Source organism: Emydura macquarii, unplaced genomic scaffold (genome assembly GCF_026122565.2).
Source record: "Emydura macquarii macquarii isolate MOO-44397 ecotype Brisbane River unplaced genomic scaffold, CSIRO-AGI_Emac_v2 contig_1363, whole genome shotgun sequence".
In the NCBI taxonomy this organism is placed as follows: Eukaryota; Metazoa; Chordata; order Testudines; family Chelidae; genus Emydura; species Emydura macquarii.
In genome coordinates this window covers 7,325,187-7,351,459 of record NW_027131500.1, presented here as the reverse complement: position 1 = coordinate 7,351,459, position 26,273 = coordinate 7,325,187, and the positions used below count along the sequence as shown (strand labels likewise).

The window sequence follows — 26,273 nt, the reverse complement described above, 5'->3', positions numbered from 1 at the left end:
AATTAACACAAATATTTGAAAATTGTTGCAAATGTATTTACACATGTGCTAGAACAGCTGATTATGAGATCACTAATCTCATTCCAACCTTTTATAAAAGGACTTTCTCATTATTAATCAACAATCATCACAACGTGCTGTTGGTTCTACTTTCAATATAGGAAGATTTTCTTAATATTAGCTATCTCCAGCATACTCTGTTTTTCACCAGCATATGCCAAACATGAAGTACAAAAGTGTATTTAAATTATACATTTTTCAGGATAAGGGTTTGGTCATGTGTGTTTCTATAAAGCATTGAGAACATTTTTGGGTATTATATTAAACCCAAACTACAAGAATAATATATGTTTTATCTTGGGCTGCCCAGCCAAAGTGGTCCACAGATGAAAAAAGTTGGATAACCACCATCTTTAAGGCAGTGGTGAATATCCAGGGACTAATATTTAAAAAAAGTTACTAGTAGCAGCAGGCTAATTCCTATTTTTTGGGAGCTGTAACTCAGATTTTAAGGCCTTCAGGCCATTGTCCAAAACAATTGAATATAAAACCAATTAACCCTTCAGCCACTCGCCAGACAGCCCCAAGACTTTGTTTACATTCCAAGCAAAAAATTGGTCCAGATTTCCACCTAATTTTTCTATTTCAGAAAAACTTCTAGCATATACATACTGTGAGTTTCCTTGACAACTAGCATACAGTCAGTGACCAGCACAGTATTTTGTGACACACAACCATAAAACATTACACCACCAACTGATGCAAAGAAAAATAGTTGGTAGCAGTCTGAATAGAGGATTCCACTGAATTGGCATGAAGACTGAAAAATGACAATTGTTTCTTGTGGAATTTTTTAAATATAGTTTTCAAAATGTTCTGCAAAACGTTTCCAGTTTCTCAACTAACAACTAAGAACTGAATAGTGCTCAAAATCCAGAAGTTTTTTGATTTTCAGTTTTTCATAAATAAACCCCAGAAAATTTCAAATTAAATTAACATTTTCCATAAAACTTTCATTTTGGGAAAAAGGTGAATTTTCTATTTAAAAAAAAAAAAAAAAAGATAAATGGAAAATTTTCAACCAGTTCCACTTCTCACCTCTTTCAAATGATCTTTCAGATCATTGTTGAGTAGAGTTGGGCAAAAAATAAATTGACAATTAGTAAATTTTGCCCCAAAATGCATTTTTTCTGGGCATGAAACTACTCATGAATTGAGCAAGTAGTTTTGGGCAATTTTTATAATTGTTTTGACTATTATGAAATGTTTTGATTTTCATTTCTTTAGCCATATTTATTAGGGAAAAAAAGGTTTAAATTACGCTACCAACAAGCAAAACAAAAAAAATGATTTTTTTTAAACGTTTTGTTTGTGATTCTTTGCTTAATTTTGGGTGCTTTTCAATCCAAAATGTTTTTTTTTTCCCCTTTGGTTGGGTTTTATTTGGTTGTTTTACTTTCTGTTTTGGTAAGAAACTGAAAAGAATCCCTTGTGGTTTGCAATTTATCTTTTTAGTTTTGCTTTTTTCATTTTGGCTCTTGAATCAAAAAATAAATTATTCACTCAGCTCTAGTGTTGAGGAACATTGACTGGATTCTGTGAGGAAGCTTATAATGCTGCTTCCTGTGTTGTTAGCTGTTCTTCCAATAAATGGGACTCTGATAAAAGGACAGGTGAAATCTTGAAAACTAAGGCAGGAATGGGTTGTGAAATGAGTGAGCTTAAGTGAATTGTTTCTTTAATTTTTGGCTGAATCAATTAACCCCCCCCCCTTAAGGATTTGATTTAATACTCTGGGGGGCCTGAGTATTTCTGGAGCATAGAATGAGGGAAAACTAAGGGATGGTGGTGCCTGAAGACTTGAGAGGTGTAGTGTGTAAAAGCAAAGATACAACAGGAGGAAAGAGTGCCGTCTCATACGGCTCTTGTTTCAAAATTCTGCCTTCCTGGTATGGTAAAATGTATTGAAATATATTGAGTTGCTACAAAAGATAATCCCTTCCTACAAGTGAGACAGAACTTTAAAGAGGAGAAATGAGCAGTGCTTTACTGAACATTAATGAATATAATGTTCATCTAAAGTAGGTACGATATTTCCTTTTTCAGGTGTCAAAACTGAAAGAAAAGTTATGTGACTTGCTCAAGGTCATATACGCATTTGGTATTAGAATTGGAATTTAAACACAGGAGTTCCTGTTTCCTGGATCTAGGCACACAGCATGGTTGCTTCAGAGATATCCTGTTTTCTTGTGTGATATTACAGGAGTAAAGATAAATTATGGCACTTGAGATAATGCCCATAGTTTAATCTGAAGAGGGCTGCAGGCAAGATATTTTCAGTGAGATGTCTTAGACTGTGAAATGGGTTAGCCAGAGCTTGAATTTGTTGAATTTCAGGTCATGCTGCAAGACCTATCATTTCTCCAAGATTGCTCCTGGAAAAAGGGGATGAACAGTAGGCTGAAGGGGTTGGCAATTGCCTAATTCTTATTCTTGGTGTTAACAGTAAGAATTCTTATTCTCACTGTGAAGTTTTAGTAAAAACTGTAAATGTGTCCAGTGTACAAGATATAGCTATCTTATTAAAATGAAAGGAATTAAGAAATATAAATACAACCAAGTAAAAAAAAAAATTTAACATAGCTCAGAAACATGTCCTTCCTTTCCCCAACACTCAAAAAAGTAGTTTATGAAATGACCAGTTATGTCTTTTTTTAAAAGGTCTTGCGTTCAAAACTAAAAGAGAAGACAAAGAGGACAGTATATAATGACAATGAATTATAGTCTCTGCATTGCCTGTAAATGGCTAACAATTACTGTTACATGCACACAAATTATTACCATTTTACTTGGTATAGCTCCACTTCTATCCCTTCTAGTTTATTTTATTGTATTATACTACTATATATTGTTTCATATATAGTATGAAAGTATTTCCATTTAGTTTGATATCTGAAGTCCCTATTTTTGATGGCAGTTGCCTTACTTCAAATAAGATCAACATTGGTTGACTTCAAATCTAAAATTCTTTGTACCAAGACTGTTCCAACCTGCAGTGTGTATGTTTGCTTAGATCAATAAAAGCCTTCCCAGATGAAACTATAAGAAATGGAAAGGTTGAAATGTAGTTCCTAAGAATAACATTCTGACTCCTCAGTGGGATTCATATTAATGTAGCACCAGACCTCCTTTTTGTGGTATTGGGGGTCTTTTTAGCTTTACTTAATCAGTGCCTACAATTGAACTGCAAGAACAGCTTTTAATAAGCATTAGTGCAATGATTCCCAACCTGGGATGTGGAACCCCCTTGGGGGGGCATGAAAGATTACAGGGGGACCATGAGGCTTCAGTAATATTGAGGTCATTTAGCCCTCTGAGCTCCGTGCCAGATGTAGCCCTCCAAATTGCATAATGGCCGAAGTGAAGAAGCAGCCCCCCACCCGAGCTGGTTGCCTGGCTGAGGAGAAGCAGTCTCGCACCCGTGGGAGTCTGGAGCAACTCTGGCGAACTCGCCAGAGCCCGCCTCCATTACCCTTAGTCCATGAGAGATGGGAAGAGGTGGGGCCATGCAGGGCGTGCAGTGGTGGCGATGCCAGGGAAGGGTTAGCTTCTTACTCAGGTAACAGTAACTTATTATTATTTCTGTAATTTATTGTTGTTGTTATCATTATATGTGTACTCCCCACTGTTCATTCCCTTATTTACACCACTAAATTCTGCAGTGCAAGCATGTGGGTTACATGCACAGAACAGCTGAATATGTGGGCAGGTTTATACATGCATAGCTTGAGCTGTGAGAATTAAACATACTGAGTTAAACAGAGCTGAACATGTTAGCAGCTATCCGAACATATTTTGAGTTGCCTATTCATGACATTCAAATGTTTTATAGCTCCTTTGCTTGTAATTCTCGACAAACTTTATTTCACAGAATTTAATTGCAACCCCTTAACAAAATAAAACATTCCCTTTTCATAACGCTGCTCATGGTGATTTTTGCTGGAAAATATTACACACAGCAATTATTTTGGTAGGAAAAAAATCCATTAGGCATGTCTAATGATGCAAAACTATGAAGCTACTGATACCCCCAAGTGTAATATAGCACTTTAAGAAAGCAGGAACTGTGTTTAATAGCCTTCTCCAATACACTAGAGAACTCGTTGTTGAGAGAGCGAAAAAGCTGAAAATGAAGCCTTTGAGAAGCAGAAAGAAGTGACTCATTGTTATGAAATAGAAAACATCAGTTTTTTCTGAAGGATTGAAGTACAAATTTGCAAAAAACCATGATGCCCAAGAGCTGTTCCTTTCACGTGTCTGTAGGAAAAAGTAAGAATTGACCAGACTATATTATTTTATGAGGTCAAAGGCAGGGATATAAGATGTTATGTTGCTTTTGGTTCCACTTCCCTGTGACTGTGCACTCTTTTCTGAGAGGAAACAATGCTACTGTGGGGAGTTAATTAAGATTGTTCATTTCAGCATTCCCATCTGGATTTCTGCCTCAAAACCTACCAATCTTTCAGGGATTGAGCTGAGTAGGAAACTGTTTTCCCATCCTGTGAAAATTTAAGATTTCAAAATATTGCCTGTTTGGACAAAATGGAGATCTTCTGATTTCTTTTTCACCAAAAATTAAACAGCTGTCTCCTACCTCAGAACAGCCAGTAGTTAGGGAACTCCCCTGGGATGTGAGAGATGCACATTGAAGCCTACCTCTGCCTGTTTCAGAGCAGAGAGTCAAATCTGCATCTCACACATTGCAGGTAAGTGCCCTAACTACTAAACTATAGAGTCATTCTGTCTCTACCCCAAAGGAAATTTAATTATTTATACCAAGTGGAAGAGCTCCAACAGGACAGACTGAGTGAGACCCACCCCATAATAGCCAATAGCTTCATGGTTAAGATATTCACCTTATTCTCTGGGGGTATGTTTTCACTGCTGTGACTGCACGGACCAATATAGCTGGATCGATTGAGTGGGCTGTGGAGACCCATACAATTGATCCTGGAAGTGCTTTCCAGTCAATACACTAAATCCACCCCCCAAAAAAAAGAGTAAGTCTGTGTTGACCAGAAAGCGTCTCCCATCGACGCAGTACAGTTGAGACTCTGAGGTACAACAACGTAAGTAAGTTGACGGGAGATAAGCAAACTATGTAATGTAGCTTGCATATCTCCCATTGATGGCCGGCAGCAGTGTAGACCAGGCCTGATTCAGGCAGAGCAGGGACTTGGAGCTGGGTCTCTCACACCCCGGGTAAGTACTTTAACCATTGGATTGACTCCCTCTCCCCACCCACTGTTCCGAAAGTCCATCCTGAGGCTTTCACGACAAAACTTTAGTGAAAATTGATACATTCTTGCAGAAAGCTTTGTTTTCAACAAATCAGCATTTTCCAACATAAAACTGTTTTGTCAAAAAATTCCTGAACAGCTCTCTTCAGGAGATCATGTGTATTGGGGATTATCTTTCCTGGTTTCTTTGCCTTCATATGCCCAAAGAGTACCACACAATACAGGCTTGGGCTCTGACCCAGCAAAGCACATCAGCAAATTGTGATTTAACTTTAAGCATATGTATAAGCTGACTGCAGTGAAAGAACTTGAGTCAGTGGGGGGCCTTCCCATTATGTATAACAGTCAATGAAATGTTTAAAGTTCAGCACATGTTCAAGTGTCTTTTTTGCTGAATTGAGGACTCTTTTTTTTTTTTTTAGTTTTAACAGGAAGAAAGACCAATCAGCTAATTCATACATATATACTTATCTCCTGGACCAAAAGCTCTTTAAACAACAGCATTTATTTTTCAGATGAATCCCAATTCTGAATAAGGTAAATTCCTTCTTTATGATTCAGTAATTAAATAGCTGAAAAACAATAAGTACTTTTTATAAAAAATTAAAAAGTTAATTTTTAGCTAGATAGTCTGATATTCCTCAAGCTATTAAAAGAAAGATTTCTCAGAGTAGATATATTACAAAAACAAAGTTAGGACTACATTGGTTGATAAATGAACTCTAGTATTGCTTTGGTTTTTTTAAACCTGTGCAATAAATATGGCCTTATAAAATTGTAAAGGATCTCATTCAATTTCTGTGAAATCAATAATAATTCCTATAGGAAATCTTTGCAAGAAGGTGAAAGAAGCAAAGGTTATTGGAAGTTATACAGTAATTCCTTTTTTTTTTTTTTTTTTTTTTTTAACCTTCCCTGTCTGATATGAACTTCACAAAAATTAACTCATCTGTCTCCACATATACTATACAATTGTACCATTAATTTACTCTTAATATTTGGGAAAATGGCTTCCTTGGGAATGCTCATTTAGAGCGGGTATCCTGTACAGACTGACTGGCTAAAATTTTCCCTCAATTTTCCCTAATGTAGCTTGCATATCGCCCACCGAGCACCGTGCACAGTGTAGACCAGGCCTAAGAGATTGTCAAACAAGAGGGGCTTTTTCTGTCTAAAAACTCCCTCCAGCTAAAGGCAAAGAGAACAAGAAATGTTGTTAAAATGAAAGCCTTACTTAATACTTTTACATTTCAAATGCTTTCCCTGTTTTTCCTTCTTTTCTTTACCTTTAAAAATTCTTTTAATCCATTATTAATCGTGTGTTTGCCATAGTGCTAAGCAGGCTGAGTCTCTGTATATCAAACCTTAGACCTTGTTTGACTCTGTTTAATGTTGGGCAGTGATTGGATTATGTTAACACCTCTGACTCTTTGGGGCCCATTTAATCAATCTAAATTAATACAACAGATCCAATGTAGTGCTTCTACACAACCCCACTAGTGCTGCTGCAGGACATATGGGCAGGGGAAAGGGACTGTAGTTGGGGTGGCATTATGCTTCAGAAATTCTTACCTGCTGGAATGGCCGCTTGAGGCCATGGGCAGCCAACATAATGTTACGACACCTTTTGGTGTTGGATTGGGCCTCAAAGGATCAGACATAAAAGTATATGCATTTTGCATGTTCCACCTCTGTTCACCTTACTAAATTTGTTCCATAATACTTCCAAACGTCTTTCTGGAGGTGTCAGCTCTCTTTTAATATTTACAAATCGTCATAGCTTTAGGTAGACTAAATAAAGGAAAATAGGAGCTATAAAACATACGATAGCAAGAGGTGTTCTGAACCAAGGCATCAAAAACTATCTTGATTTTCTCAAGACTTAAGCAAACATCTGTACCAGTATGAAAGTATCATCTGTGTAACCATAAGCTGAAGCTATAATAAACAACCTCAAATTAGGAACCATACTTTCTTGACAATATTATATTTGAGTTCATAAAAAGGGTTGATGTCTGAGCTGCATGTTTTCATTGTAAGGAATTATAAGGCATTATAGTATATGGAATAAGGCGTGGACAGAAAATCTGTGTAAGTCATCTCACAACCAAAAATAATATCCATGAGGTCTGGGATAACTATTTAAAACACATTATTCTGATAATGACTAAGATGCAGTTATACATCATCCTGAGCATTAAATAACTGAAGATCAAATTCAATGAGTAGTGTTCAATGACAGCATTATCTGCTAAATGGGACACGTATAGATAGCCAAAAAAACTTGATTCAGTCCCTCCCTGCCATAAAAAATTAGGGGAAAGATGCTGATGTTCATTTAGTAGCCACATTATTCGATGTGAGGTCACCAATTAAAATGGTTAAAATACATCTATAAAGAAAAGATGATGCCTTTTTCTTTTCAGCTTCCAATCAGATGAGAAGATGGGAGGTCCATTAAATGAAGGAAGCTGTTCATTGAAGAAGAAGTTGAAGCCACTATTTCATTCTCACACCTCTAGATCATTCTCTATATATGCTGAAAATATATGATGGCTAGATGGTTTTTATCTTGGATTAAGAAAGGCAAAGAACAAAATCAGTCTTCACAAGAGAGTGCAGGTTGTGTCTCCTGTATTGAGACTGATACCTCTGCTTGTGTGCAGAAGCCTTAGAAATTTATAAGTTTAGAACACAGAAAAGGACACATTGTCATAGCTCCATACACTACCGTTCCCTTCCCCCATGGGCTCACAGTAAGAGGGATATATCCAGGAGTCAGTATGCTACAACTCCATACAGCACTTTTCAAAGGATGCAGCCCCACTGCGTTCGAAGCCACACGGGCCTTCAGGTTAGCTGTTCTGCCACCTACTGTACAATAGCGTTAGTCAGAAAGTTAAAATGCCAATTCAGAGCACCTGATATGTTTCACAAAAACATCTCAGGTTCTAACTTTTAGTGACTCAAAGGCAGGTCTCTGTGGTATATTAAAAACTCTTAAAATTGTAGGCTGTCAATTTAAATTTAAGAAGATATTCCTGTTCTGTCTTGCGGGCTAGAAGTCTCTGTAGGTAAATGTACAATCTGTAGCACTACAGTAGTTGGCAGACAGTCTGCCTAGAAGAAGGTTAGGTGAGTAAACCTCTCTGCCTTAGGAAGCAGCCTACTTGATCTATCTCTGGTTTTGTATTCTTGTGTATAATCATTCTGAATTCTAAGAAATAAAGTAGGATTATGTTGCAACCTTCCAGCAAAGAGTCTGTTTTTATCTGACTTCTCTGTATGTATGCCAGTTTCATTCAGGTGTTGACTTTAGGCATGGTGACTCAGTCTTGAAAATTGTGGATTGACATCTTTGTTATGAAAAAAGGATATACAAAATTTGAAGATTATATAGACAAGGTACTTACGTTTATTAAAAATGACTTGGAACAGTTCAACTTGGGAATTTATAATTCGTTAGCCTATATTATAATTAATTCAAATAAATCCTGCACCACAAGCTTCCTTCATATATTTCCATTTTTCCCCATCTGCCCTTTTAGTAAAAGTATTCTACATTGTGACACATAACACAAAATGTAAGTATAGAAATACAATAGATTATTGAATGTGTAATATTAACTGAAAGACTTTGTAGCATCTGTTGGATTTCTTTTCCCATAGGTTACAGTAGGCACCTCCTTTATTCCTATTGAGTATATTAAAGGATTACACATTGTGATTAGTTGTTGGAAAATAAAAACAGGATCAATATCTCATTTATACTGTGACAGTCTCATTTTTAAAGTAGGAAGGTTATTTGTTTGTTAATGTTTATAAACAGATTCTTTGGAACATATATAAAAATGTAATGCACTTTTAAAAATAGCTGTCAATTTCATTCAGTTTGAAGGTATTTTAGCACTGTGTTTCTCAACCTTTTTTATACCAGGGACCGGCTTGCTGCCTTCCTAAACTATGTCAGGGAGATCTCAGGGACTGGCACCGGTCCACACACTGGTTGTTGAAACGCTGTTGTAGAACACTTCATCAATTTACGAAGCCCAATATTTCATTTCCTCCTATTTGTTTTTTTTTATCTCTCACGCAATGACTTCTACATTGTTCATCACACTATTAACATTGCTATAATTTCAACTAAAATTTTTTTTTTTTTTTTTGCACAATAAAAGTAATGTAGGACTAGGATTACAAGTGGGATCAGTTCATAAAGGTCTGACACAAATTATATCTTGCTCCAAACATTATACTTCTGGTACATTTAGAGTCAGTCCATAGCAGGTCAGCTCAGCTTTGATTTCATTAGGGATGAACATATGTCAAATGTTTTTGGTTTGGTTAATACTCACTTCAGGTCACTATAGATTGCATTTTGTGAAACTAACACTGAGGCTTGTCACCTCGAATAAATATCAGCAAAGGCAGTGGTGTGTAGGATCCTATGATAAATAAATGTAATCATATGATTATGCAAACCTGGAGGCATCCAACTCTGGATTGGATACAGTCCTTCTACAGTTTGGCAACATTTGGGAGGTATACCTCCACATTTTGTTTTTGGACCATGAATGGATGGACCACTATTAAAACACCTTCTTTTACAAGCATTTTAGGCATTTTTACGTAATGCATATGTAGTGCTTGGAACTATGTACACTGTGTAATATTATATATAGATATAGATATAACCTTCAGGCTAAATTCTGGAATTGCATACAGTTGCATAATAACAGAATGCAAACAGATGCTCAGTTGTTCAAACTTTTCTGGGTCTGTTTAAGTTGTGATGCTTTTTTACCTGCATGCTCTTAAACAGTGGCTCTTGCCCAGAAAAATGACCATGTATAAATCACACCTTATTAATCAGCAGAGCAGCTCACTGTGTGTAATTGGAGTCTCATCTCCAAACTTTACTAACTAAAGGTATTATTTTATTCCTTTTAGTTCTGATGAACTAAACTATTTGGCTCATTAATCTGGAACTGAATTGGTAACAGCTTACCCACCTATACATTTATTGATAGTCCGTTTCCCTTTCAGGTTTACAGTGCTGAAGTGTTAGAATTTAAATCGTATTAGTCTTATGTTCCATAATTTTTTTTATTTTTACAGAATTAACATTTTGGGCCAGTTTAAATTGAGTGTCCCTTTAAGTTTGTTTAACTATTGATCTCAGAGCCCTAAAGATTGTACCTTGGTATGCACATTTGAAGCTGAATTTTTATAGAGCTGGTAAGTTAGAGGAAAAACAAACCTTTTTTTTTTTAACTTTTAAACTGAGCAAATTTGCTGAAACTCACAATATTAACCCAGAGTCAGTTTTTGGTATTGCTCTCAAAACTGGTCTATCTGGCATGGACTCCTTTTGACGAACTCTGCCTCCCAAGAGCAGGACTGGAATTTTCAACAAATCCTCCTCCAAATGTTTCTCTGGCTGGGGCACGTTGGCGGAAATAGTTTCCCATAACATGGAAAGAGCAGGCATCCCAGCAATCAATTTTCTGGTGTAGTCAAACTTGACTTCTTTCCCTCAATCCTATTGCAGTGTTTGATGGGCTGGAGAGATGCACTTGCAAGGGTGAGTGTGCAGAGTACATGCACACTTTGTTTTCATTTTAATCTAATTGTCACATACAAAGGTGGTGCATAAGAGCCCATGTGCATCCCTTCTGAGCCAGTGTTTACACTCGCCTACACTTTCTTTTCAATTAATAATCCATAGCCACATCCCTTTGTAATATTACATTTCTGTATAAGAAACATTGTGCATCTGTCTGCATGACTTTTTGAAAATCTAGTCTTTGAGTTTTGCTTTCCTCAAACCTTTCCTCCATGTTATAGGGTTAAAGTACATAGTCATTGGCCTCCAGTTCATAATGCTTAAAAGACAAAGTTACTCAGGAAATGCTCATTTGCAACATGCCCAATGCTTCTGTACCCTGATGTAGTAGTAATTAGCATTGATATTGTAGAGGAAACTGCTGCTAGCACAAGTAGTATATATGTTTCTTCACAAGTGTATGGCTTAATAAAGCAACCAACTAGAATTAAGGTTATAAACACTTTTATAGATTAAGGAGCAAATGAGACTATATTTTAAATGACTGATCCAATTGTTCCATGTCAGGTATAGTGTGAATTTATATAAAAATGTACAATTACCTGCTACTGTCCTAATGCCCTTTGCTACTTCTAGGCAACCAATTCCCACAACGGATCTTTACCTCATCCATCCTACGATTGCTTCACAGCCCTGTTGCTGCTGATCTCATCTCCTTATCTTTGAAGTTTGAAATCTGAGGGCTTGTCAGCTATTATGCAGCAGCATTTATTGAGTGGGTCTGGAAAAGACATGCTCGATCATTTGCCCAGTGCTTCTCCCATTCCTGTACTCCACTGGAACAAGAAGTGTAAGTTATGCCAAAGGGAGAGCATCTCCCATCAACATAGTGTAGTGAAAACAGCACAGCTACTCAATGCAAGATATGTTGACTTCAGTTACATTACTTGCATAACGTAACTTGCGCAGAGTGGCAGAGACCCAGAAGTTAAGCTGTTAAGCACACTGAGTTCTTCTGATCCTTAAAAGAAGAAATTGTACTGATGATCTTTGTGGAGGGAGAACCAGGGGACCATGTTGATGTGTTTGTGGTGAGGAAGAAGGCTGGATTGTACTAGAATCAGATCACCCAGAGATCATCAAAGGAGAGGTGAATCACAAAATCATCTTGAACAAGCATCCAAACTGTTGCCCAACAGAACTTTATTTTGAATAACATTTTTCATACAATTTCCCAAAATATTCTGTGGAATGAAATTGTACATTTACAGTGTTAGCACTAAAAATAGCAGCAAGCAGAAGAAATTAAACCCTGTCCTGGTATAGGCAAGAGAAAAAAGCTCCTCTGTGCTTCCATCTGAGATATGAAAGTGTAGGCAGAGCTCCTTAGAAAAAGAGATAAAGTGAGGCTTTTCCAGATGTCAAGAACAGCTGGATATAAGGTCTCCTCACCAACAGGGCTGAGACTGTGAAAGGAAGGAGAAGTCAGTTCTAGCCAGACATTCAGCGGGAAGGGGAGTAAAGAGAGGCATGGACTATGAAGTTTTCTGGTCCAACTCTCTGTAGTCTTTTAGGAAAAGTGAGACCAACTTCAAGCTAGACTGCTAAATGCATGAGAAGTCAGTGGGGTTTGAAGTAGGGAAGATGTCACCTGTGGATGAGTGAGAATGCAGGCATTATACACAGAATTAATTTTTCCTGCCTGGTTGTATTTATTACCAAAAAAGATAGCTTCTGTTTGCTTAAATTATATAACATTGATCCACCCCTCCTTAATTCAAGAGCAAAATTCCCCGCTTCATCAATTCCCGTGTTTTCCAGTCCATTTTTTTTAAAACTTTGGGATGCATTCCATGAAAACAGCACAAATCATTTGCCTTCTAAATAACAGAACCAGGAAGTCCAAGTAACCTTTACAATGTTTTGTATCTCATTCATCCCAACATACAATGTTATTAGAGTTTCTTTCCAATGTACAGCACATGCAGCCTTGAAAGTATTTCAGAAGAAAAGGGTCAACTTACCAGTTTGATGTCTTTTAATACAGGTCTTGACAAAATCTGTAGTGATGTAAAACACACACAGATGAGAGACTCAAGAGGCCTCATCCCTGAAAAAGTGAAATTATAAAATGTTTCAAAAAGAGATTATGTAAAATCTGTCGGTATTTCATATACTTTATATTTTCCTTCTATTCCCTCCTTTTCCCGCACCCCCATCAGCAGGTCTCCTCCTTCCCCTTGCTCATTGGAGGAATGGAGAGCCAGACCTTCATTTAGAGGACAGAAGATGGGTAGGGTATGCCTAGCTAGTGCCCTCCTCCTATCAGTTGGTGCTGGTGTTCCATCTACTAACAGGGTGGCTGGGAGCTCTAGACACAAGTACCAGCTCCTCCTGCCCTTCTCATATCAGATTAGCCTGTGTGGTGCCTCCTCACCTCATCAACCAAGTAGTGGGACAACACCATCCCCCAAGTTAAGGAGAAAAGCAGGGGAGCTTTAGAAGCACTCCTTATGCTTCCTTTTATTTTTATCCCCTGAAAATGGTTCTTCACTAATGGTGGGGCAGAGCTACAAAGTCCTTTCTGAACTTTTCCCACAGTTCAGTGGATGTTCAGATCCGAAATTCTGGTTTGGTCTCTGCTCTTCACATTTTTTCTCCAGTCTCTGCTGTTTGGGATGTAGGAAGTGTTAAATATACACACTAGTCTGTGTTTATATTAGAGAAGGCAAGGTTGAAGATTGCATCATGGATTTGGAGCAGAAAGTGGTGAAGTTTGTGGTGGTCCTTGGTTCCTGTGGGATTTTGTACCACAGTCTCAGACTGTTCCCTGAGAAATCTCTTTTTCCTGCACAGATGAGTTTTATCCTTATGGTAGAAAGTACCATTGCACCTGAAGAGCAGAATTATTGACTACGGTCTTCATCCCAGAGCTTTAGGCAATCTTTTAGATATCCTGGGCCCAGGCCATTGAACATCTTGTGGTTAAGGACTGAGACTTTGAACTTGGCTCAGTATTCTATAGGAAGCAAATACAGAAAGGGTAGAACAGGTGTGATGAGCTTGTGTTAGCCTATGTTGTGAGAAGATATGCTGCATTATTCTGTCTGAGTTGGAATTTCCTAAGGGCTGATGGGTCCAGGACCAGATAGATTGTACTGCAGTAGCCCAGGTAAGAGGCAATGAAGGCATGTATAATAGAGGCCAGGTCATCTGCCAAGATGGGATGGAGCCACTTAGCCAGATGGAAATAGTAGAAAGTGTTATTTGTGGATGCTACTATGTGAGAGCATAACATAACTGAGGAATCCAGAAACGCTCCTAAATTACGGATTGAATTGACCAATTGTGGGTATGTGCCTTCAACCAAAAGTGACTGTACTTAACTGCAAACTCTTCTGTGCCTACTAGCATAATTTCTGCTAAGTTCAGCTTCAATCAGCTGTTCTTCAGCCATGAGCTGATTTTTGTCAAAAACTGGAGATTTTGATGGTTGTGGTGTGGTTATCCGTGACCTTCCCCCTGCATCTGCTGTTCCTGGTCTGGGGGGCTGTGCCCAGCTCCCTCCTCCGGGAATTGTGGCCTGGTGCATCAGATCACAGCACCATTCTGTTTTGGCTTGCCCAGCCCTCTATCATGGGGTGAAGAAACCTAAGCGGTGCTGCAACCTCACATGCCAGGTGCCAATGGCCAATGCAGGGCATGGGGCTGAGCCCTGCAGCACGCAGGAGCTACCGCTGTCCGGGGTGCTCTCTCACCCCATCATCCCCAAAGCCTCCTCTCTAAAATTGGCTGGGATTAAGATTGCAGTGCCAGGATACAGGGTGCTGCTGTGGGGGGGGGGGGGGGGGGTCAGTGCCCTTCAGAGAGTGAGGAGGAGGGTATTTTTAAAATCAGAAATCAGGGCACAGTCACAGTACATTTAGTAACCCATTACTTTTACTAAATTTACCATGATGACTCCATGATTTTTGATTGATAAATGCCATGACAAATACACAGCCCTAATAATAAAGGAAAGACCTTGATAATATATGGCTATTCATCTTATCTGACAATGATGTCACAGCATTTCATGTGTTGTCTTGTGGCTGTATAGTCTGAGCCGCGAGGAGCGAGGTGACAAACAGATGCCACATAGGAGTGTGTAGACTCCCACTGAAGATTTGGCATGTCACTTGGTCTTTTTTCAATCCATTTTTTGTGTCTATCTTTCTCAAAGTATTTACAACCTTTATTGATGTTTGCTCTTCATTCAGGTCTGCTCTTCGCTGTGTCTTCAGAGTTATCAATATTTATACCACATGAGTTGAGATTCTGTGTACGGATGACTTTCTGAAAAGTTTATGTTGACTGCCCTTCTTGTTCTTTCTGATTTTCAGCACACCATAGAAGACTTTTGTCAAGAGTCTCTCATCACGCATCCTGATAACATCACCTGTCTGTCTAAGCAGTTCCGATAATCATTGCCTTAGTGCTGGTTGTTCTACTCTTTCAAGGATGTTATTGTTTGGCCCTTTGGCTATGTCTACACTTTGAGCTAAGGTTGGTATTCCCAGCTCATGTACATATACTCACACTAGCTCTCACGTGAACTCGCACAATCAAAATAACAGTGTAACCACAGTAGCACAGTCAGAAGCAGCACAAGCTAGCCACTCCAAGTACAAACCTGCCTGAACCCCATCGGTACATATTCATGGCGGCTAGCCTGTGCCACTGCCACTGCTACCTATTCTACCTTGACTACACTCATGTTTTTAGTGTGCTATCTCAGATGAGCACAAGCAAGTCTCCCTCTCGCTGGAGGCAGGGATTGGATAACAAGGTGTCTCTCAGTCCTGGGTACCCAAGAACTGTCACAATCCTATATTATAATTTTTGCAGTTAGTCCAATCACCATTACATATCTACATTGCAGCTAATTGTCTAGACAGTTACATTTTCATTATGCCCTAATACTCTGCAAATTTCCAGCATAGAAAAGGTCACAAGAGTTTTGACCCTCAGAGTCTAAATGATCACCATGTGTGGAGTTGAGAAGGAACTTTCCCCCAGGTCAGACTAGCTGTGACCTATTAGGGGTGGTGGTTTGCCTTCCTCTGCAGCATGTGAGTGCAGATCATTTGCCAGGATTATCGGAGTATATCTCACTTAATCATTTCCCTGCCATTGCAGGGGCCTTGGGCAAGGTGCACCTGGTTCCCCCCTATTCTCCATCTGTGGCAAATAATAGTTTACTAGTAAACTAGTACTTCATCTAATTTCATTGCTTGGTTTAGTGTGTGTTTAGTTGTTCAGTTTAGTGTGTGACCATTACTGGAGTACTCTGCCCGGTTGTGTTATCAACACTTCAATTTGATAAACATTTCATGTTGATAAATTGGCTAGGGTTCAGAAAAGGATAAAAAGGATTAAAGAATTGCAAAAATGGGAGATGCTTTATGAGCTAAACCTATTTTGCTTATCAAAGAAAAGGTGATTTGATCACAATGTCTAAGTATCTACATGGGGAACAGAAATTTAATAATAGAGGGCGCTTCAATCTAGCAGAGAAAGGTATAACAAGATCCAATGACTGGAATTTACAGCTAGATAAATTCAGACAAGAAATAAGGTGCATATTTTTAAGTGAGGGTAATTAATCTTTAGAAAAGCTGACCAATGGTTGTGCTCGATTCTCCATCGTTAGAAATATTTTAATCAAGATTTGATGTTTTTCTAAAAGATATTCCCTAGTAGAAATAGGAATTAATTCATGGAAGTCCTATGGACTGTGTTAATCAGGAGGTCAGACTTTGTTCTTAAAACCTATGAATCTATAAATTATTCCTTGTATTGTCTTAAATCTCCTAGCAACTTTTAAAAAAAATCTGCGTCCCATTTTCAAAAAGTCTTAAGTACCTCTGGAAACTTTATCCACAGTCTGTTTTGTTTTTGAGGAACAAGATGATCAGTGACAGATAGGACCAATATTTGATTATTTTGCATAGGATGATGGAAACTATGAACCCCCTAATCAAATATAGATCTACTCACAATAGTACAAGAATTTAAAATATTAGCAAGTGACTTTAGTTTTCATTAGAAGCTACATTTTCCTATGCTGAAGCTTCTGAAGTCATCACAAGTAGTATAATTTATAAATACTTGTGAAACTCATACTGCTTAGCTGACAGATTGAAGGTCAGTTGAAATATTTATGGATACATTTAAATACAGGAAGAATTTCTCTGCACTTTAAACTTATTCAAAGTTTAATTGATATGGATTATTCCCTTAGCAGCAAAAGAAAATATGCAACTGATCTTCCACATGACTCAGTTTTCAGAAAAGGATAGGTTAAAACCAACATGAGAATTCTGTAGATTGACCCATGATATTTTGTTACTGAAGCAAACATCCACTTCCAGTAAATTGAATATCCATTGCACAAAGTCACAAAAATATGTACCTCACTTGTCCCATAAGTATTATGCAGAAAGGAGAACTGTGACCAGTTGGACTCCTGATAAAGCTGGGTAAATTTGTCCTGAATTTTATTAACTGAAAATGCAGATTCAGGTTGATCAAAAGATTCAATGAATGAATTGAATTAAACAAATAGTTTCAGTTGAAACAAAATTCAGGGGCGAGGGAGAGAAGGAACATTTTTGGAACTAAATTTTTATTATTTTTTTAATTTCAATGACTTTTCATTTTGAAGTTCACTTCAATTTTATTTTTAAAAGAATCAAAAACTCAAATGATATATTTTGTTTGGGGTTAACACAAATTATTTTGTTTGACTCAATTTTTTTTATGTATTACAGATTTTTGTACTTTTTTGGGTTCACGAAAAAACACAAAAAACTTTCATTAGGTGTTGACCGAAAACAATTTTGAAAAAAAAAAATTGGTTTCAGCTAATTAGCAAAATATCAGTTATCTGCACAATTGTAGCTACTACTTTAAGATTTTATTTTAGGCAGAAGGTTTTTATATGTTTCTTTGTTTTTCTCCTTTCTTATTTTGTATGTTTAGAATCTATGTGTAAATGAATGCAATAAGAATGAAATATGAAAAGTACTGAACTCTTGTTTTCTTTACAAAATGTTGCAAAAAAAACCCTCATCATGTAATATCTGCCCATAGGGGATATTTATTCCCAGGTATATTAGTGGTTGGTTTATACCTTAAGAATATGGGTTTATGTACATAATCAATAAAAATAAAAATAGCCCTATAACAAATCCTAGGGACACCCCCTGTTAATGATTTGCCAGCCTGAAAATTTCCAATTTATGCTTGTTCTTTGTTTTTTGTCTTAAGGCCTGATACAAGTGATATAAATGGAAATCAGGCTTTCAGTCAAGTCTCTTATCTGTTTATAATCAGTTAAAATACTTTACCTCTCAGACTATAACTACTTTGCTTTCTTGGTAGCTTTTGGAAAGATCAAAAGGCTTTAGAAATTCCAACTACATTATATCTTCCACCTCTTCTTTATCCAATATATTGTTGACTCACCCAAAGAATTCTAGTCTATTGGAGAGGCATCATTTTCCTTTTAAAATCACATTGATTTGTCTCTAAGTGTTTTAAAAGTCTACATTACATTATCGTCTCATGCCAGGTATTGAGGGTCAGGCTGACTGGTATATAATCCCCATGATCCCTTATAGCACTATTTTAGAGATGAGTGTAATTTGCTAATCTCCACTATAGTAGCTGATTTTAATTAAACTGTATATTTTTGTTGGCAGCTCAACTACTTGAAGCCATGATCTTGCAAAGACCTGCACACATGCTTAACGTTATACATTGTGAGTAAATGCATTGAAGTCAATGGACCTTCTTAGAATGCATAAAGTTAAATATGTGTGTAGCAGGATTGGGGCCTTAAATTGCTTGCTGGACTTGCTGATTTTTTGCTCTTAAATATATGCATTTGTTCCAATATCGGAGATAGATATCTCTCCATCACCTTCTGTGGTGAGAAGTGGTGCAAAAAATCAATTACTCTCTCTGCAGTGTCCCTTTATTTATGTATTTATTTATTCCCTTTACTTTTAGGAGTCCAGCAGACCCACTGATTTCACTCTGAGGCTTCCCTACATTTCTATTATTCCTGCTTCTGGTATACTTAACAATTTCTAGTTATTTGTTTAATGGCTTTGGCCATTTGCTGTTTAGATTCCCTGTTAACCTTCCTAATTTCCATTTGTGACATTGGTCTCTAGGGGAGCCACAGTAAGATAACTTAAAGGAGGCAAAATTGCAAAGAATGGGGTAGGCAAAGCCCTAAATACTGGTGATATTCTTCCATAAGATATACCCAGCCAGCAACAAACAGCTTCTGATCACCTCACTGGTTATTCAGAAAATAAAAATACAGTTCCCTTAAAGTCATCCAGTCCTTTGGCCTCCACCCAAACAGCCAAGTCAAATATGATGGGGATTACTGAAAATCTTTTTCCATCATATGCAAAAAAAGTTCTACCAATCCCAAAGGATTGGACACATTACCAAATAGGTCAATGAATAGTTCCGATCTTACCCAAATACATGCTTAAAGCCAATGCTTATTAATTAAACTAATATTTATTTAAAAATGAAAGAGAATATTGGTTAAAAGATCATATACATACAGATGAAAATAAAAGTTCATAAATCTGTGTCAAAGTAGAGATGATAACTGAGTTGCAAAGTTTTTAATGTGCTAAGTCTCTGGAAATTCCTAAATAGCTTGGGGGTCATCAGTCCTTGTTTAAAGTTTCCTTTAGAAACTAGTTAGAAATCCAGTCCAGAGAAATGAAGCAGGAAATGAAGACAAAATGAAGATGTTTTCAGGGCCTTAAATAACCTCTGCCATGTGGGTGGATGTTCTTTGTTTTGGCTTGAAAAAAGTTTCACACAAACAAGATAGAGTTCAGGGTCACATGAGCAAGTCACATGTCCTTGCATGCTTTGCTGAATCATAAGAACAGCCATTACTTATTAACTGGCTAAAGCGTCCATAGGAAGGTTAACCAGGTGGGAATGAACTTCTTTTATGTCCCATTGTGAAAGTTAAGTATACTTCGATGGGACATCAACTGGCATTGTTCATTCACAAAATAGCTAGACTGGTTACAAATAAGTGTTATCCCAAAGCAAACAAATTTGAAATCAGATGGAAAGTCATATTTATAACTTCAGATACAAAGATGATACATACATATAAACAGGATAATCATACTCAGCAAATCATAACTTTTCCATTGATCCTTTAAATGACATACTTTTTATAAGATTTGTTGCAATTATATAACAGTTGTAGCAACAATGATATGCATGGTCCCATTTTAATCATACCATGTCACATTCTAATCATGCACCATCGCACCATTCCACATTTTAACTCTCATATTTTGTTTCTTTCTATTTGCTTCACGTGAGCTGGATTATTATATTTTCAGAGAGACTTTTTTGGTTTGAATAATCTCTTGTACTTTACTTTGTTATTTAACCATACTTGTTCTTTTTTTGCCTTCCTGGGTTATTTTTTAAACGGTTTGCCTGCAAGGATAGGATACCTATGAATAAAAAAGTGTCTGTTGATGATGCCTTCCATCGTGTTTAAGGTTTTCCAGGAGTGCTTCTCCATCCTGCTTTCATTGGGTCAAGATCTAAGATGATTCTCACAGGGAAGCTGGCAATCATTTAGACCAGATGTTCAAACCACCTTGGACGGTGTTGGGTGACCAGTTGAAAGAGAAGGACCTCTTTAGTTAGAAAAAAATATCTTCATTAGACTTGAATTAGTATTATTTGATGTTTTCAATTATTCAGAGATGCTTCATCTGAATGGTGTCCAACTTCTTTTCAATCTTGATAGTGATGGGACATGCTTAGTCCCATAAGTCACAATACTGACCACTGAAGTGTCATATATCCTCAGCTTCGGCTCTTTACTTGTCAAGGTGTTTGGTTTGCAAGAGACATTCTTGATGAGGCACCCTGTTACTGACAACGTTTTTGCACTGCAGACCTCAAGTTCTTTCTTGATGTCACCCATGTTATCAACAACAGAGCCAAAGTAAGTGAAATCAGTGACAATCTTGACTGGATGGTCAAGTACTCGCTAAAAACAACGAGGGTTCTGTGGCTAAAGTCTTTAAAGTGCCACAGAACTCTCGTTGTTTTTGCCGTATACAGACTAACACAGCTACCCCTCTGGAACTAAGTACCCACTAAGCATGTTGTAAATCATCAACCAGGAGAATTTTGTTGTATCCCAATTCATTTTCAGGCCCACTTTTGCCTCTGAGCTTTCCAGGGTTTCAAATGCTGCAACTATCTTGTCCATTGATTAAACAGTTCTCTGTCATCAGCAGAGATTTGACATTCTCATCAATGTATACACCTAAAATGCATTTACTTAGTGTCTGTTCAAGTACTCATGATGGCATTGAAAAACTCTGGGGTGGCAACACATGCTTATCGACCTCCAACCTAATTCGGAAGAATACTTTTTTCGCCCCTATATACAGGAATGCAGCCTGAGGAGTCATTCTACGGAAGACTTTCTGTCTGCAGATCTTGTCAGGGAGCCCTGTGAGTTTCAAGATCAGCCAAAATGACTGCCTGTCAGTGGAGTCAAATGCAGCTTTGATATCCACAAATGGAATGAGAACAGTCCTTCTGAATTCTTGTGCTTTCTCAATAAGCTGTCACAATCTGAAGATCTTTTCTGTCATGGAACTGCTAGGAGTGAAGCTAGCTTGTTGTGGCTTCTCTTGCTCCTTAAGATATCAACAGCTGGGACCAGCAGAACAGAACCAAAAACTTTCCCTGGGATGGATAGAAGAGTAGTTTTAACAATAGTTAAAACAGTATAGTTTGCTGTCTTTACATATCCAAAGCGGTAAATTAATGTGTTTTTGCCAATCAGATGGGATAGACTCTGTTCTCCAGATGACAGCAAATCAGCATGTGCAGCTGCAAAAAAATAGCTGGTCCAGAGCTTTCTAACAGTTCTGCAGGAATTCCATAGATTCCTGCACCCTTATTTCCCTTAAGCTTTTTTTACAGCTCTGTGGATTTCTTGGATAGTAAATTCATCAGGTTAATTATTGTTGAATGGACCAACTCAGCAGCAGTCTTAATATCAGGATCCAAAGAAATTGAGTGGGTGCTTAGCAGCTGGTTGAAATGTTTGTTATGGCAGGCCATGCACTCTACTTCTGCCTCAATTAGCTGACCAGAACAAGAATAGATTGCAATTAGTGAATGACCTATCTTGTCCCTGAGGTCATTAAAGTGTTTATACAAAGAGGTAATGCTGTTTCTGGCAGAAGCTTACACAAGTGTGATAGCTTTGACTTCCATAAAAGATTTACATTCAGTGTGTATTGATGTGTTATGAGTGCCATTACGCTTACAATACATGACTAGATCACCTCTCAAATTTGGCTCAGGACAGAACATCATAGCGGGACATAAAAAGTTTGGTGGCCTCTACACTGTTCAAGCAACAGTGTGAGAACTAATTAACTTGCATACTGTCTGTGAAGGAGGGAGAGGTGTGTAGTACTCTGAGAGCAAATTACATGTCTGTCATTCTTCCTTATTCTGCTCTCCTCCTTCCAAACAGGTGGAAGATTCTTCAAGCAAGTTCTCTTTTAAAAAGCAAATTGACAGGAAAGCAGGGAGTCCTGCTCCTATCCTTACCCAGAAGAACAAAGACTGAATGAGAAGCAAGAAGAAATAGAAAAGTGTTATGGGAATTGTTAAGATGATCAGAGATTCATAGTATATCTATACAGAAATGAAGACTGGTATAAGTAAATTCATAGGCTGAGGGAGTTAGTAGTATTTAAAATCCTAAGGGGAAATGAATCAAGTACAGCAACATTTTATTAAGTAAGGGAGAAGAAGCTAGGAAGAGAGGGATTTTTAACTTTATACTGTTGGTCTCTCTAAAGATACTTAGAAATCCAAGAAAAAGAAGCTGCAAAGAATCATGTCATCATCAACGACTGCAAGAATTCCAAATCTGGTTATGTACTCATTATTATGTTTTATTATCCTGGATTAAATTGCTAGTGATGTTAGCACAAGGGACTGACTTTTCCTGGGCACGGGTTTTGATTTTTGTGTCCTGTGGAAGAAGAGAGTGTGTATTTAGACCAAAACAGAAGCATTTAGGATAGAGGCGGAGAAGGGACTGAGAAAGTGCAGAGAGCTATAGCTCAGCCCATGTTGCTTGGCTCTGTGCTCTGTCTAGTACTTTCAGCTGATCTCTCCATCCTCTCCTCCCGTGGTGACTCTTTTCATGCTGCCCCCCATGTCTGGAACAACCTCTCTATTCCTGTTTATCTAGGCACCTTTCATTACCTATTTAAGTTCTCTTCTTGCTTCTGTCATTGATCTGGTGCTCCCCACTTCTTCTCTTGCGCTTGATATTGGGTTATTTTAATGAAGACAAAGACTAGAACGTGTCATTCAAGAATAGATGATAGAGGTGCTGCACAGGAACTCAGTCCTCCTAGTGTACCCAGCCTGTGTATCTGTGCTCTCCAGGGCATGGATTCCAATTGTCCCAGACTTACACGGAGCACGCAAGGGAAGGAGAATCCTCCTGGTCTGACTGCACAAAAGGAGGCTGCTAAGTCTGAGCACAATCCTGCCCCTCCCTCCAAAAGCAAAATAAATACATTACAAATAATAAGGATAAATAAGAACAATATGAAACTGCAGGATCTCTCTTGAATTACTGAGGAGTGTAATATGAGACCATGCTATGATTTTTTTTTTATCACTGCCCCACTGTGATCAGTTACCCCTTTCCCCCTGTTCCGTTGTTCTACACGCACACAACATCCTCATGGCTATCGTCTTTCGTTATGTTTTGACTTATGTAGATTGTAACCTGTCCAGGGTGAGGATCTTGTCTTGTTACTCGTCCCTGACATTTGACTGGTAAGAACCAAAATGGCACTATACAGTAAATAATGTTTAGTGGAGGACAAGAGTTGGCCCGAGTTCAGAACACAGAGCTCCCTAGAGCCTGAGCTGATCTCAGCATGTGAACTTTCCTTGAGATTGTCTTTGTATAATTCATAACACAGGCACAAGAGCCTCACTACAGCCATCCTTTCTTCTCTAATAGAAAATTTAGACCATCACATCTGACCCTTGCTTTCCTCGTTCTAAGTAAGTAATCAATTGTAGGTTTTAGTCTGGGAACTACTCACTGCAGCATCTACACACAGCACCTACTTTGGGGTCATTACACAGGGTTACGGTTAAGGTGATTCTATTAAAGTTATGCTCCTTATTTTGAAATATGAAATGATTAATAAATGTGGGGACTGATGGTGACTATGTATTATTCTCTGTTGCAGCAAGGGTGAGCTACGCTTTAGACCTCTTCTAGTCTCTCTGAGTGCTCCCCTCAGGTGACAGACGTGGCTACCTTAAATTCTCTTATGGTGGTTCAGTCCCATGTGGTTCAACCATCTGAGACTGGATTTCTGGGTTCTTGCTTCCCAGCCATGATAGTCCAACAACCCCAACTAGGTTTGGCACCTTAAAGCCTTTTTACATCAAGAGTCTGACAGTGGCTTATTACAGTGACTAAAAACAAGCATCTTCAAAACAAAGCATTATGTATTCTTTCACCCAAAGGTACACAGAGCAAATTATATAAACAGAGCCTATGTTTCTCCTTACCTACATATTAAACTTTCCTTGCTAGTTTTGGTAAACTCCCTTCACGCAGTGAACCCCACCCCTAGCTCAGGGAGGCAAACTGCCTGCTACGGCATGCTCTTTGACTCTCTCCCTGCATGTATCTCTGTCGGTGGGCTCACAACCCACATCCCCCTCCTCCTGCCTAGTCTAGCTTCTTTAACATTTCAGTATTCCCCTTGAGCCTACATTTGGCCTGGGAAGAGTTAATTTTGCTAGCAGGCACAAGACCAGGGATATTTCCCACTTAATAGCTTCCCCATTGTTTCCCCAAGGAACTTTGATATTCCCTATAATAGCCCCATGTGTCTGCATTGTTTTGTTTCCTCCTGGTTTCTTCCCTTACAGCTCATTTGATTTAACTCTGTGCATTCAGGCAGGATAATCCCAAACAGGTAAATCGAGGTGCATGTGATATTTATAAAAAATACTACATGTAACTCCCTTATTCTCTGCAATTTTATTACCCAGTGCTGCCAGGAAACTCCTTGTCACAGTGTAAGAAAACATGAGGGCTACTGTAGGTCTTCACTTAGTAAAATATTTCAAAGAAAACTTCAGTATATGTAGGTAAATTGGCCATTCAGTATCTTTTCTTTCCTTCTTCATGTTTCTTTTCTATTACCTTTGGTGATATGCTGATAATATTACTTTGGTCAAAATGTATGATCCTCTGTGAAGTAACTGTTCTCTCAAGTGGGCTATTGTGGAGAATTGTGTGTATGAGTCTGATTTAATTTCTCTCTTGATTTATTGCTAGATGTTGGTGGGTACACTCTGCTGTGATATTCTGTGTTTAATACTCAGTTAACCTCTGAAAAATGAACCTGTCTTTTACACCTGTCAGATTCTCTCTTAATCTGTAGTTAGATGTGTTTTAATAAGTGTGTAGGTTTATATCTATATAGGTATATATCTTTGTAGATATTAAATATATATAAGCATAAAACAATAATATAAAAAGCAGTTGGTAAGGGAAAAATCATGCCAAATTTAAGCTGGAAAGAGCAGAGTAAAACCATATACCTGCATCCATCGCTTTCTTACGCAAGCACAAATGACACTCACAAAAAATGCATATCATCCATTCCCCTAGCAAAGCAACCCTACTCAACCACAGGCATTGCCCTGACAATATTACCTCTGACCATTGATGTCAGTGTTTCTATGAGATTAACTTTTAATTTCCCATTGTTTATGGTTTTGAGGCAGTATTAGCACTGTGAACTCTAATAAGTTATTAGTAATAGCTTACCACTGAGCTGCCTTTGGCTGTGTGTCACTAGCAGTGTGGGTGTGTTGTTCTCTGGTGGGAATGTTATTTGACAGTATTTATTTTTCAGTAGATGTGCACAATTTTTTTATAACATTCAGTAAAGGTCTTTTCTGGTCTTGGGGGGCCACCCGGGGGAAGTTTCTTCAACTCATTAGTGTGTGTGGTGGGGAAAGGAACACAGTGTAGGAAGTCCCTTTGCCCTCCTTCCTTGGGTGCAGGCAGCTCTGGGAATCAGAGGAGATGCTGTGCACGAGCAACTCCTTCACAGCTGTCTCTCAGTACAATGAATCATTCCCAGCCCTTGAACTGGAAGAGAGAGGAAAGTACTGGATTCTACACATACTGAGGGACCAGACTCAGTAACTGGCTGGACCTCTCCAGGAGATGTAGTTTGTACATTGGTTGGCAAATTTAA

At 38.1% G+C, this 26,273-nt stretch overlaps 1 long non-coding RNA gene across 2 annotated transcripts in view; it reads left to right on the top strand.

Moving 5' to 3' along the window:
- The window catches only part of LOC137155583 (uncharacterized), a 63,925-nt gene extending 40,982 nt beyond the window's left edge, over positions 1-22,943 (top strand). The window contains exons 1-3 of one of the 2 annotated variants that reach the window (XR_010920553.1): positions 11,617-11,716; positions 15,249-15,411; positions 22,484-22,943. This is a non-coding gene — a long non-coding RNA (uncharacterized lncRNA). Of the gene's footprint in view, positions 1-11,616; positions 11,717-15,248; positions 15,412-22,483 lie in introns of those variants that run through there. The other variant, XR_010920552.1, reaches the window with a different exon arrangement.
- The last annotated feature ends 3,330 nt before the right edge of the window (positions 22,944-26,273 follow it).